The sequence below is a fragment of the Salvelinus sp. IW2-2015 genome, linkage group LG25, assembly GCF_002910315.2.
Source record: "Salvelinus sp. IW2-2015 linkage group LG25, ASM291031v2, whole genome shotgun sequence".
In the NCBI taxonomy this organism is placed as follows: domain Eukaryota; kingdom Metazoa; phylum Chordata; class Actinopteri; order Salmoniformes; family Salmonidae; genus Salvelinus; species Salvelinus sp. IW2-2015.
The window spans coordinates 12,402,222-12,415,974 of NC_036865.1; the positions used below are offsets into that span (position 1 = coordinate 12,402,222).

At 44.9% G+C, this 13,753-nt stretch overlaps 1 protein-coding gene across 4 annotated transcripts in view; it reads left to right on the forward strand.

The window, feature by feature from the left end:
* The window catches only part of LOC111951660 (bifunctional heparan sulfate N-deacetylase/N-sulfotransferase 2), a 161,692-nt gene that overhangs the window by 130,589 nt on the left and 17,350 nt on the right, over window positions 1-13,753 (forward strand). For all 4 annotated transcript variants that reach the window (XM_023969876.2, XM_023969877.2, XM_070434922.1 and 1 more), the window contains one exon: window positions 12,439-12,490. The gene's annotated coding sequence lies outside the window, so the exon portion shown is untranslated. The remainder of the gene's footprint in view (window positions 1-12,438; window positions 12,491-13,753) is intronic.

Genomic DNA, 13,753 nt, shown 5'->3' on the forward strand with positions numbered 1-13,753 from the left:
GTGGCCTTGTGTGGCTCCTCCACCGGCCGTGCAGATGCAGGGGTTTATTATATAAACACCCAATGGCGTTGCGTGTGGGAATGGAACGCGGCAGCGGTAGAAGCAACACAGCAGAATCCTATAGAATAACAATACCACACACTCCCTGTGTTTGACTGCTGGGATTCCCTGAGCCTAATTCTTAACAAATGTGCTTTCTCAGCTGGCGCTTGTATTGGTTCAATCCAATTACTCTATATATGAATGGACAAAGTCATCGATCACGTGACACCGTTCTTCCATATGTTAAGACTCAATAGCGCATTGAAGCCAGGTGAAGTCAGTTAAGATGGCATTTCATGGAGACGTAACATGCTCAGTTTGAGCTACTCTAGGAAGTAACGTTGCAGGCTAGCTCAGTGCTGGCCATAAGGCTGTTAAATGGCTAACAACTACTGCTCTCCCTCCTACAGACCACCCACTCAGACACAACCAACGCTGCTGCTAAAATCATTGTTGATTAGATGTGTTACTCCATTCCACTGCTGTCATTGATAATTGATTTTATTACCATCATTAGTATATCTATTTATCCTGCTACTGGTCATTAGTACTGTTTACAACGTATATATTAGCATTACTATATTACCATAAGTATTTATATATTCCTGCTACCAGTAACTTTTCAGCCCAGTTTACATGTATATCCTTCTTCCAGTCACTTTTTTTTAAAATCTATAAGCCCACCGACCTCAAGGATCCTGTTTTCGGCTACAATGTCTGCAGTACTGCGGACGGCCTTGAACTTTTGTGGCTTCAATGAGAGGGGGCAGTCATTCTCCCCTGGTTCAATCTCCCCCTCATCACTCCGGGGCTGCTCTCTCCCTGCCAGGTTAAATATACTCCTGATTCCCCCTCTCCCCTTCCACTGTTTCCTCCTTATCTCCAGCCGGCTGCCCTTGTTTGCATGGCATCCCTCCATGGAGAGATTACTGGGGCCCCATGGTTTTGACGTAGCGCACCGGGTAACAGTGTAAATATTGTGACATGTTTTTTCCCCAAGCCGACCGGCACGTCAAGGCTACCACCTGTGGGCCCGCTGCGACGCTCTCTTTCTCCTCTGTCAGAACACCAGTGCTCCACTGTGCCACAACGGATGGCCTGCCTAATGAAGTGCCATCTTTAATCTTTAAATATTTATTCTGCTTTAATGAGGGAGATATTCTTTGAATATTTTTCACTCTGGAGGTTCTCCTCTGAGGGAACGAGCAATCTTTGTGTGTCCTCTCTTCCCCTCAACCTAGACCCTGGTTTCAGACTTAATGTAGATATTTTTAGCCGTCCATCTGACTAACAAAGCCATGCCCGTCAATGCTGTGTATTTGCATTGCTTTCCAGGAACTGTCAAGCTATTACGTTAAATGACAGGACGGAGAGACAGTTTCTTACATGAATTTGCTAGTCAAAGATAATCAAGTGAAACTAAGTCACCATACATGGAAAGACCTCAACAAAAGCTTACTCCTCTTCTGCTTCCCTTCTATGAAAAGAGCTTCCTCATCTGTCTGTTTCCGTCTGCCTGTCTATCAGGCTAAAATGGGAAATTAATTTGACTATAACAGTTTTGTCTCACACAGCAGTCCGTGTTATGATCTAGTCATAAATCCAGTGGAGCGTTGTTAGTCAGGAAGTGATAATGATCAGAGTGTTGGAGCGTTGTGCAGGTAGTTCAGTTAGTGGCTTTTCAACTATAATTTCCTTTAGATGATGACCTTGGCTGTTTTATTACCATGCTCTCATTGTGAATATATTGTAGTTGAACATTAGCTGAGGTTTATGGTCAGTTCATTTACAAGTGATAGGTACTCTTTTTTTTTTTTTTTTTTTTTTNTTTTTTTTTTTTTTTTTTTTTTAAGCTACCAGGGATGAGCACTTTTTTACTTTCATGGGCTTTGTAGCACCCTTGGGGCAGGTTTCCCAGACACAGATTAAGCCTCGATCTAAAAAGCATGCTCAATGGAAAATCTCTATTGCAATTGTCCAGGACCAGGTATAAACTGTATCTGGAAAGCCGTCCCAGTTTTAACGTCCCTAAGTTTAAACGATCATCTACTACCATCGACTCCTTGCCTGGCCTCCAGTTAAAGAAAATATATCCACAGTGGTTAAAGCCAGACAACAAACTCCATGGCAACGAAGGAGAAAACTGATATTAGAAAATATACCCAGTGAAAGCGAGGTTTATTTTAGTCCAGAACACTCCATTGAGGTATAGTGCTGAGTGATTAACCGAAAATGACTTTTTTTTTTTTTTTTTTTACAGCTAATTGACCAACTGTTGGTTCAATTATTTTAATTCTACTTTATTTTATTTTATTATTATTTTTATTTTTTTATTCGTGGTATCCAATTGTTAGTAGTTACTGTCTTGTCTCATCGCTACAACTCCCATACGGGCTCGGGAGAGACGAAGGTCGAGAGCCATGCGTCCTCCGAAACACAACCCAACCAAGCCGCACTGCTTTTTAACACAGCGCGCATCCAACCCGGAAGTCAGCCGCACCAATGTGTCGGAGGAAACACCGTACACCTAGAGACCTGGTCAGCGGGCATTGCGCCCGGCCCGCCACAGGAGTCGCTAGTGCACCATGAGACAAGGATATCCCTGCCGGCCAAACCCTCCCTAACCCGGACGACGCTAGGCCAATTGTGCTTCGCCCCATGGACCTCCCGGTCGCGGCCGGCTGCAACAGAGGCTGGGCTCGAACCCAGAGTCTCTGGTGGCACAGCTAGCACTGCGATGCAGTGCCTTAGACTAGAGGTCGACCGATTATGATTTTTCGATACCGATTATTGGAGGACCAAAAAAAGCCGATACCGATTAATCGGTCGATTTTTATTTATTTATTCGTATTAATGACAATTACAACAATACTGATTGAACACTTATTTTAGCTTAATATAATACATCAATAAAATCAATTTAGCCTCAAATAAATAATGAAACATGTTCAATTTGGTTTAAATAATGCAAAAACAAAGTGTTGGAGAAGAAAGTAAAAGTGCAATATGTGCCTTGTAAGGAACGTTTAAGTTCCTTGCTTAGAACATGAGAACATATGAAAGCTGGTGGTTCCTTTTAACATGAGTCTTCAATATTCCCAGRTAAGAAGTTTTAGGTTGTAGTTATTATAGGACTATTTCTCTCTATACCATTTGTATTTCATTAACCTTTGACTATTGGGTGTTCTTATAGGCACTTTAGTATTGCCAGTGTAACAGTATAGCTTCCATCCCTCTCCTCACTCCTACCTGGGCTCGAACCAGGAACACAACGACAACAGCCACCCTCGAAGCAGCGTTACCCATGCAGAGCAAGGGGAATAACTACTCCAAGTCTCAGAGTGAGTGACGTTTGAAACGCTATTAGCGCGCACCCCGCTAACTAGCTAGCCATTTTACATCGGTTCACCAGCCTAATCTCGGGAGTTGATAGGCTTGAAGCACAGCGAAGAGCTTCTGGCAAAACGCAGGAAAGTGCTGTTTGAATGAATGCTTACGAGCCTGCTGCTGCCTACCACTGCTCAATCAAATCATAGACTTAGTTATAACATAATAACACACAGAAATACGAGCCTTAGGTCATTAATTTCGTYGAATCCAGAAACTATCATCTCGAAAACAAGACGTTTATTCTTTCAGTGAAATACGGAACCGTTCCGTATTTTATCTAACGGGTGGCATCCATAAGTCTAAATATTCCTGTTACATTGCACAACCTTCAATGTTATGTCATAATTACGTAAAATTCTGGCAAATTAGGCTGCCCAAACTGTTGCATATACACTGACTCTGCGTGCAATGAACGCAAGAGAAGTGACACAATTTCACCTGGTTAATATTGCCTGCTAACCTGGATTTCTTTTAGCTAAATATGCAGGTTTAAAAATATATACTTCTGTGTATTGATTTTAAGAAAGGCATTTGATGGTTTATGGTTTTAGGTTACCACATTGAGCTACGATACACACCGCAGTCGACATTATTCTGCGCAACCGCGGACAACGCCTAGTTATAAATCCCCCGCCACCCTCCCAGACCTCTCTCCCACCACCTCATCCACACCTCCCTAGTAATTATCATCACATGTGTAGTTAACTAGTGATTATGATTGATTGATTGATTGTTTTTTATAAGATAAGTTTAATGCTAGCTAGCAACTTACCTTGGCTTCTACTGCATTCGCGTACAGGCAGGCTCCTCGTGGAGTGCAATGTAATCAAGTGGTTATAGAGCGTTGGACTAGTTAACTGTAAGGTTGCAAGATTGAATCCCTGAGCTGACAGGTAAAATCTGTCGTTCTGCCATTGAACGAGGCAGTTTGTCTATCGTACAAATTCATGAAAACAAAAAATGTATTTAAGGTTAGCGTTAGGTAAAGTTAGCAGTGTGATTATGGCTAAGGTGAGAGTTAGATTTAAAATCAGATTTTAAGAAAGACAAAATGTAGAATGGACGTGGTTTTATGACTTTGTGACTGTGTTAACTAGAGACGACTTGGCCGCCTTGCCATGGAGCAAATTAAAATAGGTGCTCATTTTCAACCATTCCATTGATCCTAAAGAGAAATCCTCCACCCACCATGCAAAACGAACTTGCCATTGTTGCATACACGCTCCAAACATTTAATATTATATACACGCTCCAAACTACCCATATTACCGGAGCTTGTATTCTTTCTATTTCCTGTGGCAGATTTGCATTGATACGGTATACAGCTGTATAATTTAGATAATGCATTGATACAGTAAATAGCTGTGTAATTTAGATAATGCATTGATACAGTAAATAGCTGTGTAATTTAGATAATGCATTGATAACAGTAAATAGCTGTGTATTTAGATAATGCATTGAATATGGTATAAGAGCTGTGTAATTTAGGATAATTGCATTGATATGGTATATACAGTGGGGAGACAAGTATTTGATAAACGTCCCGATTTTGCAGGTTTTCCTACTTACAAAGCATGTAGAGGTCTGTAATTTGTATCATAGGTACACTTCAACTGTGAGAGACGGAATCTAAAACAAAAATCCAGAAAATACATTGTATGATTTTTAAGTAATTCATTTGCATTTTATTGCATGACATAAGTATTTGATACATCAGAGAAGCAGAACTTAATATTTGGTACAGAAACCTTTGTTTGCAATTACAGAGATCATACGTTTCCTGTAGTTCTTGACCAGGTTTGCACACACTGCAGCAGGGATTTTGGCCCACTCCTCCATACAGACCTTCTCCAGATCCTTCAGGTTTCGGGCTGTCGGCTGCAATACGGACTTTCAGCTCCCTCCAAAGATTTTCTATTGGTTTCAGGTCTGGAGACTGGCTAGGCACACTCCAGGACTTGAGATGCTTCTTACGGAGCCACTCCTTAGTTGCCCTGGCTGTGTGTTTTGGGTTGTTGTCATGCTGGAAGACCCAGCCACGACCATCTTCAATGCTCTTACTGAGGGAAGGAGGTTGTTGGCCAAGATCTCGCGATACATGGCCCCATCCATCTCCCCTCAATACGGTGCAGTCGTCCTGTCCCTTTGCAGAAAAGCATCCCCAAAGAATTATGTTTCCACCTCCATGCTTCACGGTTGGGATGGTGTTCTTGGGGTTGTACTCATCCTTCTTCTTCCTCCAAACACGGTGAGGTGGAGTTTAGACCAAAAAGCTCAATTTTTGTCTCATCAGACCACATGACCTTCTCCATTCCTCCTTTGGATCATCCAGATGGTCATTGGCAAACTTCAGACGGGCCTAGACATGCGCTGGCTTGAGCAGGGGGACCTTGCGTGCACTGCAGGATTTTAATCCATGACGGCGTAGTGTGTTACTAATGGTTTTTTTGAGACTGTGGTCCCAGCTCTTCTTCAGGTCATTGACCAGGTCCATCGCTACGCGGCGGCCCGTGCACCCGACGCGAGGGGTTCCTGTTCTCTTGCCGCCTCTCCGCGGTTCTCGTGTCGGCCGGCGGGTGCTTGTTTTTGCCTTCCGGGTTTTCCGCCGTGTTGTTTTGTTCCGTTTTCCGTGGGCCCCCACCACCGCGGCCGCGTCCTGCTCGCGCCCGCCGGTGCCGCGCACGCCCGGCCCCCACCCCGCCCGCCCCCGCCTTCTCATTTGTCCCAGACCCCGCGCGGGCCCTGCAGGGGGCTTGGCGTTTTTGGTTGGGGATTGGCGGGGGCACTGGCGCCCGTCGCCCGCCCCGCGCGCCGTTCGTTTGTGGTCTCTGCCCCGCCGGTTTGATTGATGCCCAGTTCCGTGGATGTCCCCGCCGTTGCTACCCCGCGCGATCCCGTGACCCCCCCCGGCACCCCCCCCCCGCGCCCGCCGGCGGCCAGCCGCCTCCTCACCCGCGCCCCGCCCCCCCGCGCCACCCGCCCAGCATCCCCGAGCTCTCACGACCGACCCCAACACACTGCCCCCGCCCACCCGGCCTTCCACACCCATCAAAGCGGATCATGCAGGTTAGAGTGCTTTTGGTGTTTCGGAGTAGGATGGGTGTTTGGTTGTCGGGGTGTGTTGTCCCAACAGCCACCATAGGTCGTTTGTCGGCGCCCGGGCGGGGGCGACACGAGATAGCGACGGTGTGGCGAAGCCCACCCAGTATAATATTGAAGCTCTCACGAAAGGAACACCCAACGACTTAATGCAGCAACAAAAGCAACGAACACAACAAACGAAAGCGTTGACTGACATCCGAAACCGACGAGACGACCAGAAACGCCTAAGAAGAAACACAACCCAGACCAACCCACACAAAAACAATGAAATAAAGAAGAGAAGACAGCAGAAACAAGAACGCGATGAACACTGTGTATGTATCTGGATGATCAATAATAAAATAATAATGATAATTGATAAGAAAGAGGTGAGATAATGATGGAGGGAAAAAGACCGGAGGGTGATTGAAGAAGTCATATAATTGAACCTTATTACATTTTCTAATAATCCTGCGCAAGACAGCTTGTTGACGTCTCACGTAAGCTGTTTTGCTATTGTCCTGTAGCCCATCCCAGCCTTGTGCAGGTCTACAATTTTATCCCTGATGTCCTTACACAGCTCTCTGGTCTTGGCCATTGCGGAGATGTTTGAGTCTGTTTGATTGAGTGTGTGGACAGGTGTCTTTTATACAGGTAACGAGTTCAAACAGGTGCAGTTAACACAGGTAATGAGTGGAGAACAGGAGGGCTTCTTAAAGAAAAACTAACAGGTCTGTGAGAGCCGGAATTCTTACTGGTTGGTAGGTGATCAAATACTTATGTCATGCAATAAAATGCAAATTAATTATTATAAAATCATACAATGTTATTTTCTGGATTTTTGTTTTAGATTCCGTCTCTCACAGTTGAAGTGTACCTATGATAAAAATGACAGACCTCTACATGCTTTGTAAGTAGGAAAACCTGCAAAATCGGCAGTGTATCAAATACTTGTTCTCCCCACTGTAGCTGTGTAATTTAGATAATGCATTGATATGGTATATAGCTAGCTAGCTTGCTGAAATGATAATAGAGAGAACAAAAAATATAGATATTTTATCATGTCCGTGTGCATGCCCAAATAATAATGACGTTTGGAATCCTACACAGTTTCACTGGAATTATCAAACGGCAAGAGTCAGGAAAACGTCAACCCTCAACATTACAACAGCTGGTATAGGCAGGGTTTAGCGGAGACTCCTCTCTCTGCTAGTTTTTCTGAAATGATTTCCCCCTGGCTTAGCATGCTAGCTAGTTACACTAACAGCTGTCAGTCATTGTCCTATTTGTTGTTATTTCTCTGCTACACGTGGAAATCAACACAACATTCCCACCGCCAATTCCTAAATATTAGCAGCCTGCTTCAGTCTTCGAGGTGTAACCTAAATGAGAATTTCCGCTCTTGGACAGGAATTACTCAAATAGGTGCAGCAACTTCCTCTGAGGTGAGCCTTTTTAATGGAAAATAATTAATATAATCGGAAACGGGGATTATTTTTTAAATAATCGAACCGAAACCGAACTGGCCTCAAAAAGCGCTAATCGCTCTGCACTACTGTGGTATGAGGTCCATCTACCCTAGAATGAATTCATAATCAGCTACACAAATACTCACAGCTTTCATGTACACTGGGAGAAACAGACAGATCTGTTGCTCTTGTCTTTGCTGAACAACCTTGTTCCGAGATCACTCGTCAGCAAGGAACAAACGTGCAGAGAAATACAACAGACTCTCCTACCTGCTTGTTTCATGTTGGGTGACAGCGCTGCTCAGAGTCTACCCAGTGTGCTGTTCTGTTGCAACCCCTTGGGGGGACGTATGGATAGAGAGAAGAGGGGCCATTGCCTCCCGGAATTTAATGACCCCCGGGGTCTGAACAGAGGAGGGTTGAAGAGTGCGAGAACTTCGTTTTTTCCTTTCTTCCCTTTGTTCCGTCTGCTTTTTTGGTTCAGAGAGCAAACACAGCGGTTGTCGCCCCTCTTGGTATTCCAGTAGACGGACAAGCATCTGATCAACTCAACAGGCTTCTGGATCCAATCGACCAGCTTGGAAGTYAGTACTTTTGGCAGGGTGAATTACACACACAGGTTCTCTCAATGAAGCTGACTCGATTCGTACAAGTAGCGTAAGATTTAGAATGGAGATAATTTAAGCTAAAAATTAATGTTCAACTATCCAGTCAAATTAGTTAATTGTTTAATCCAGAGTCTCCAAGAGCAGCAGCCTCCCACCAACACTTCCTGTTGCACTCAGTCTTGCCATTGGTCCTCACATAATGCAGTTTGAGGCTTAGCTCTTCTGACCTTTCTCTGTTAGAACTCCTCTCTACACCCTCTAGTCACTGTAAGTGTTGGTTAGAGAGGTCATAGTTCAGACTGACCATGAGGTAGCACACCTGTGGGTGAATGAGCAAGCGACCCCTGGGGCCAAAGCAACAGTCCCCTGCCCCTCTCTCCTGTTGCCAAAGCAACAGTCCCCTGCCCCTCTCTCCTGTTGCCATCAAAGGAGCCCAGTCACTGTGAGTTACTGCTGCTGGTCTATCTCCCCCTGCTGGTGGGTTCCTGCAATGTATATACTGGCATGGTAGGATGAAATTGCCTTTCCAGACAATGATCTAAGGTCAGCATTGCATTTTCCCCCAGATAGTTAAAGTTATGATTGGGGGTAGGGTAATCTGATTCTAGACCTGTACCTTAGGTCAACTCCTGGGTGGAATGTGAGGCACCAGCACAAACAACAGCCTCCTACCAGGCCCTCTGGTATACCATAGCCTCAGGTCAGGGTTCAGTCGAGTGGAGTGGACAGGATGCATACTGGTCCTTAAGAGATGAACAAATGATGTGTGTGTTGTGTGGCTGTGTGTGCATAAACTGGAGCTCTATTCGTTATCATGCAATCTTGCAGCATTCTTAAACCCTCTCTTTCTGATAAGCTCAGTTATCGTCAGATCTGTCATTCCCTCTGCCCTCTGCTTCCCTGTGGTATCTCTCCTCCTCTAGAAGCATATGGCTCCAGCATTTCCAAATATAGACTAAAGAAAATATAATAATTTAACTAACAGTTAATAACAGGGGATCTGTCTGGCAACTGTCTTGTTTGGTCTGTAATGCTCTGTGTGATTGAAGTGTTATCAGGGACTTTCCAACCCGGGAACCCATCTGGTCCTGTGATAGAGGTTGTCTGATTCCCCTCATTTCCTCTCTTTATCTACATGCCATTTTATATACTGTTGCTTCTATAGTCAGGCTGGAGCCAAATGAAGGAGAGGATTTGATAGAGAAAGGCTTACCTTTCTTTCAGGTTTAAATCTGTATCTGGGATTTATGTTCCAGATGGGCGCTTGTTTAGGAAGAGGTTGTTAAATTGTTTGTTTTTGATTCCCAATATACTCTCTTGTTCTCTCTTTTTCACACACACACACACACACACACACACACACACACACACACACAGACACATCACACACACACTGAGTGTACAAAACATTAAGAACACCTTAATATTGAGTTGCATCCCCTCTTTTGCCCTTAGAACAGCCTCAATTTGTCAGGGCATGAACTCTACAAGGTGTTGAAAGCGTTCCCCACGGATGCTCGCTAGAGGTCGACCGATTATGATTTTTCAATCCCGATACTGATTATTGGAGGACCAAAAATGTCGATACCGATTAATCGGMCGATTTTTATATATATATTTGTAATAATGACAATTACAACAATACTGAATGAACACTTTTATTTTAACTTAATATAATACATAAATAAAATCAATTTAGTCTCAAATAAATGGTTTAAATAATGCAAAAACACAGTGTTGGAGAAGAAAGTAAAAGTGCAGTATGTGCCATGTAAAAAAGCTAACGTTTAAGTTCCTTGCTCAGAACATGAGAACATATGAAAGCTGGTGGTTTCTTTTAACATGAGTCTTCAATATTCCCAGTTAAGAAGTTTTTGGTTGTAGTTATTATAGGACTATTTCTCTCTATACCATTTGTATTTCATAGACCTTTGACTATTGGATGTTCTTATAGGCACTATAGTATTGCCAGCCTAGTCATAAAGTCACAGACAGCGCTGTGCTTCAAGCATTGCGAAAAGCTGCTGGCAAACGGAGGAAAGTGCGGTTTGAATGAATGCTTACGAGCCTGCTGCTGCCTACCACCGCTCAGTTAGACTGCTCTATCAAATATCAAATCATAGACTTAATTATAATATAATAAACACACAGAAATACGAGCCTTAGGTTATTAATACGGTCAAATCCGGAAACTATAATTTCGAAAACAAAAAGTTTTTTCTTTCAGTGAAATACGGAACCGTTCCGTATTTTATCGAACGGGTGGCATCCCTAAGTCTAAATATTGCTGTTACATTGCACAACCTTCAATGTTATGTCATAATTATCTACAATTCTGGCAAATTAATTAAGGAAGAAATGGGCTTGACACAGTTCGCAACGAGCCAGGCGGCCCAAACTGCTGCATATACCCTGACTCTGCTTACACTGAACGCAAGATGCCAGGCGACCCAAACTGCTGCATATACCCTGACTCTGCTTACACTGAACGCAAGAGAAGTGACACAATTTCAGGCACCGCATTGATTATATGCAACGCAGGACAAGCTAGTTAAACTAGTAATATCCTCAACCATGTGTCGTTAACTAGTGATTATGTTAAGATCGATTGCTTTTTTATATGCTAAGTTTAATGTTAGCTAGCACCTTACCACGGCTCCTTGCTGCCTGCACTCGCATAACAGGTGGTCAGCCTGCCACACAGTCTCCTCGTGGATTGCAATATAATCGGCCATAATCGGCGTCCAAAAATGCAGATTACCGATTGTTATGAAAACTTGAAATCGGCCCTAATTAATTGGCCATTCCGATTAATCTGCCAACCTCTAATGCTGGCCAATGTTGACTCCAATGCTTAACACAAACTGATGCGTCTGGCACCTACTACCATACCCCGTTCAAAGGCACTTAAATCTTTTGTCTTGCCCATTCACCCTCTGAATGGCACACATATACAATCCATGTCTCAAGACTTAACAATCCTTATTTAACCTGTCTCCTCCCCTTCATCTACACTGATTGAAGTGGATTTAACAAGGTGACATCAATAAGGGATCAGAGCTTTCACCTAGTCAGTCGGTCATGGAAAGAGCAGGTGTTCCTAATGTTTTGTACACTCAGTGTATGTGCACACACCTTAGAGAGAGAACCCTGCCCCCCCCCCCCCCCCCCCACATGCCTCCCCAGCTCCCACCTGCAGCCTGTGTGTGTGTCTGCTGATCCAGTCAGCATCAGGGTGGGAGTCTGTGGGATTCTCTCTCTCTAGTTTAGTCGTCCCTCCCTTGTGTAGCCAGACTGGCTTGGGGTGAGGAGGAGGGCCTAACGCGGACAAAGCCTGCTCCTCCAGCTGTCAGCAGCCTGAGCATTTAGGCTTTATAAGCTGCTCAGGGCCATAGCCCCAGGGCCACTACTACTGACTACTGACAGTAGGGACCTGGAGGGGAGCGGCCTATATAAACTATTATACAGAGAGGGGCAGGAGGAGAGGAGCAGGAAGCTCGATGAATCGGGTCGGCCTTGGTGTGAAATGGTCAGTGACCAGCTGACTTCCCTCTCCTCCACATCGTTGGGCTTAATCGTCCTGGCCCTGCTCTCGGGGCCGGTTTCTGTCTTAAATGTCAGCTGTAAAATCTGTCAGATTCACTGGGACTGGGAGCCCTGTGGGACTCGGGTTGTTTTCAGGGTCAAACACTCAGTCTCTTTCCATCTTGCTCTCTCTTACCCAAAGGCCGTGGGAGGATGCCTGGGCTCTAAGTAGATGTAGATAGTAGATAGACTGTACACCCACATTTTAGACGGGAAAATCTCAGCACTGCATTCACGTATTCTCTCTGCTCTCTCCCTCACAGGTCTCTCTGCCTGACCGACCCCGTCAGATAAGACCGACACACCAGTTTTCAGGTGAGACCTCTCTGCTTCCTCCGGTCTTAACACCACCTCAAACCTACCACCACTTATATACCTCTGTTTACCCCCGGAGTCTCAGTCAAGTCTGTCCCGAGCCTTAGCCTAGTTGTTAAAAGCCACGCCCCCCCTCCTCACACACACATCCGTCTCTCCTTCTCTCCTTACACCATTAGGGCTCTATTATTTAGCACAGCAATCTCACCTCTTTCACCCCTCTCCCTCTTCATCACACGATCATGTTTCCTTTTTCACCCTCGTTTTTATAAATGGGTGCCTCTTGAAATGTAAATGAGTTATGCACACACAGCGGTCACCACTATTAACATCATTTTTCACTAGATTGTTGCTGAAAAAAGATTGGAGTGGTCATTGAAGTTCAGAACGAGGTTATGTGGCATGCTTGTATATCCGATACTGAAGCATTTCCTGTGGATTTCTAGATATCGACTTGCATCACCCCTGTCGTTCGTACAGATGCAGCTGTTATAAATAGCTTTTTTTTTTCTTAAAAATGTTTCCAGGTCTGACCACAACCGCTCCACCTAGAGCAATAGTAACAAAACTAAACTTCAGAGGACAAGGTGACACTGACCCATTTTTCCTTCAGTAGCCTTCCCTACCCTGTGCCTCCTCCCCACCCATCCACCTAGCTTCTGTACCCTTGTGGGAGGGGGTGGAGGACCCTGTGTGTTGTGATTTGTCTCCCAATGGCCCACATGTTGGAGGGGAAGTGGTCAAGGAGGTGAGACTTCTCCGGCTAAGAATAGAGGTTCCTTTCTCGGGATGCGCTCAGTCCCCCCCCTCCCTCCATGTTCACAGAGGATGTTGGATCTGCGGTGAGAGGGGAGGTCCACTCCAGGGTGCCACGTCTTTGAGTGGTTCTGGGGGGTTTGAGTGGAAGCACCATGAGAGTTCCTCACCTTTCTCTGTCCTTCCGAATGTTCTTGCTCATTTTCTTCTTTCTCACTCCTCATTGTCCACTCTGTGTTGTAGACTCTGTCTCTGTCTGTCTCTCTGTCGTCTGTCTGTCTGTGTGTTCATCTCCCTCTGTGTTTCTCTCTGTCAAGGTGCCTTTGCTAAAGCCGAGGCTTAGTTAGTACTTCTGAGAGAAAAATGATCCTTTAAGTGCTTGCCCAGGAAATGTAGCGTGGCGGCACGGTTGACATTGATCATGTCAGGGTAACTTTGATAGATCGCGGTATCCTGTTTATGACGCAGGGTGGTGAGCGTCTGTCTGGGCTTGGGACTCGATTTGTC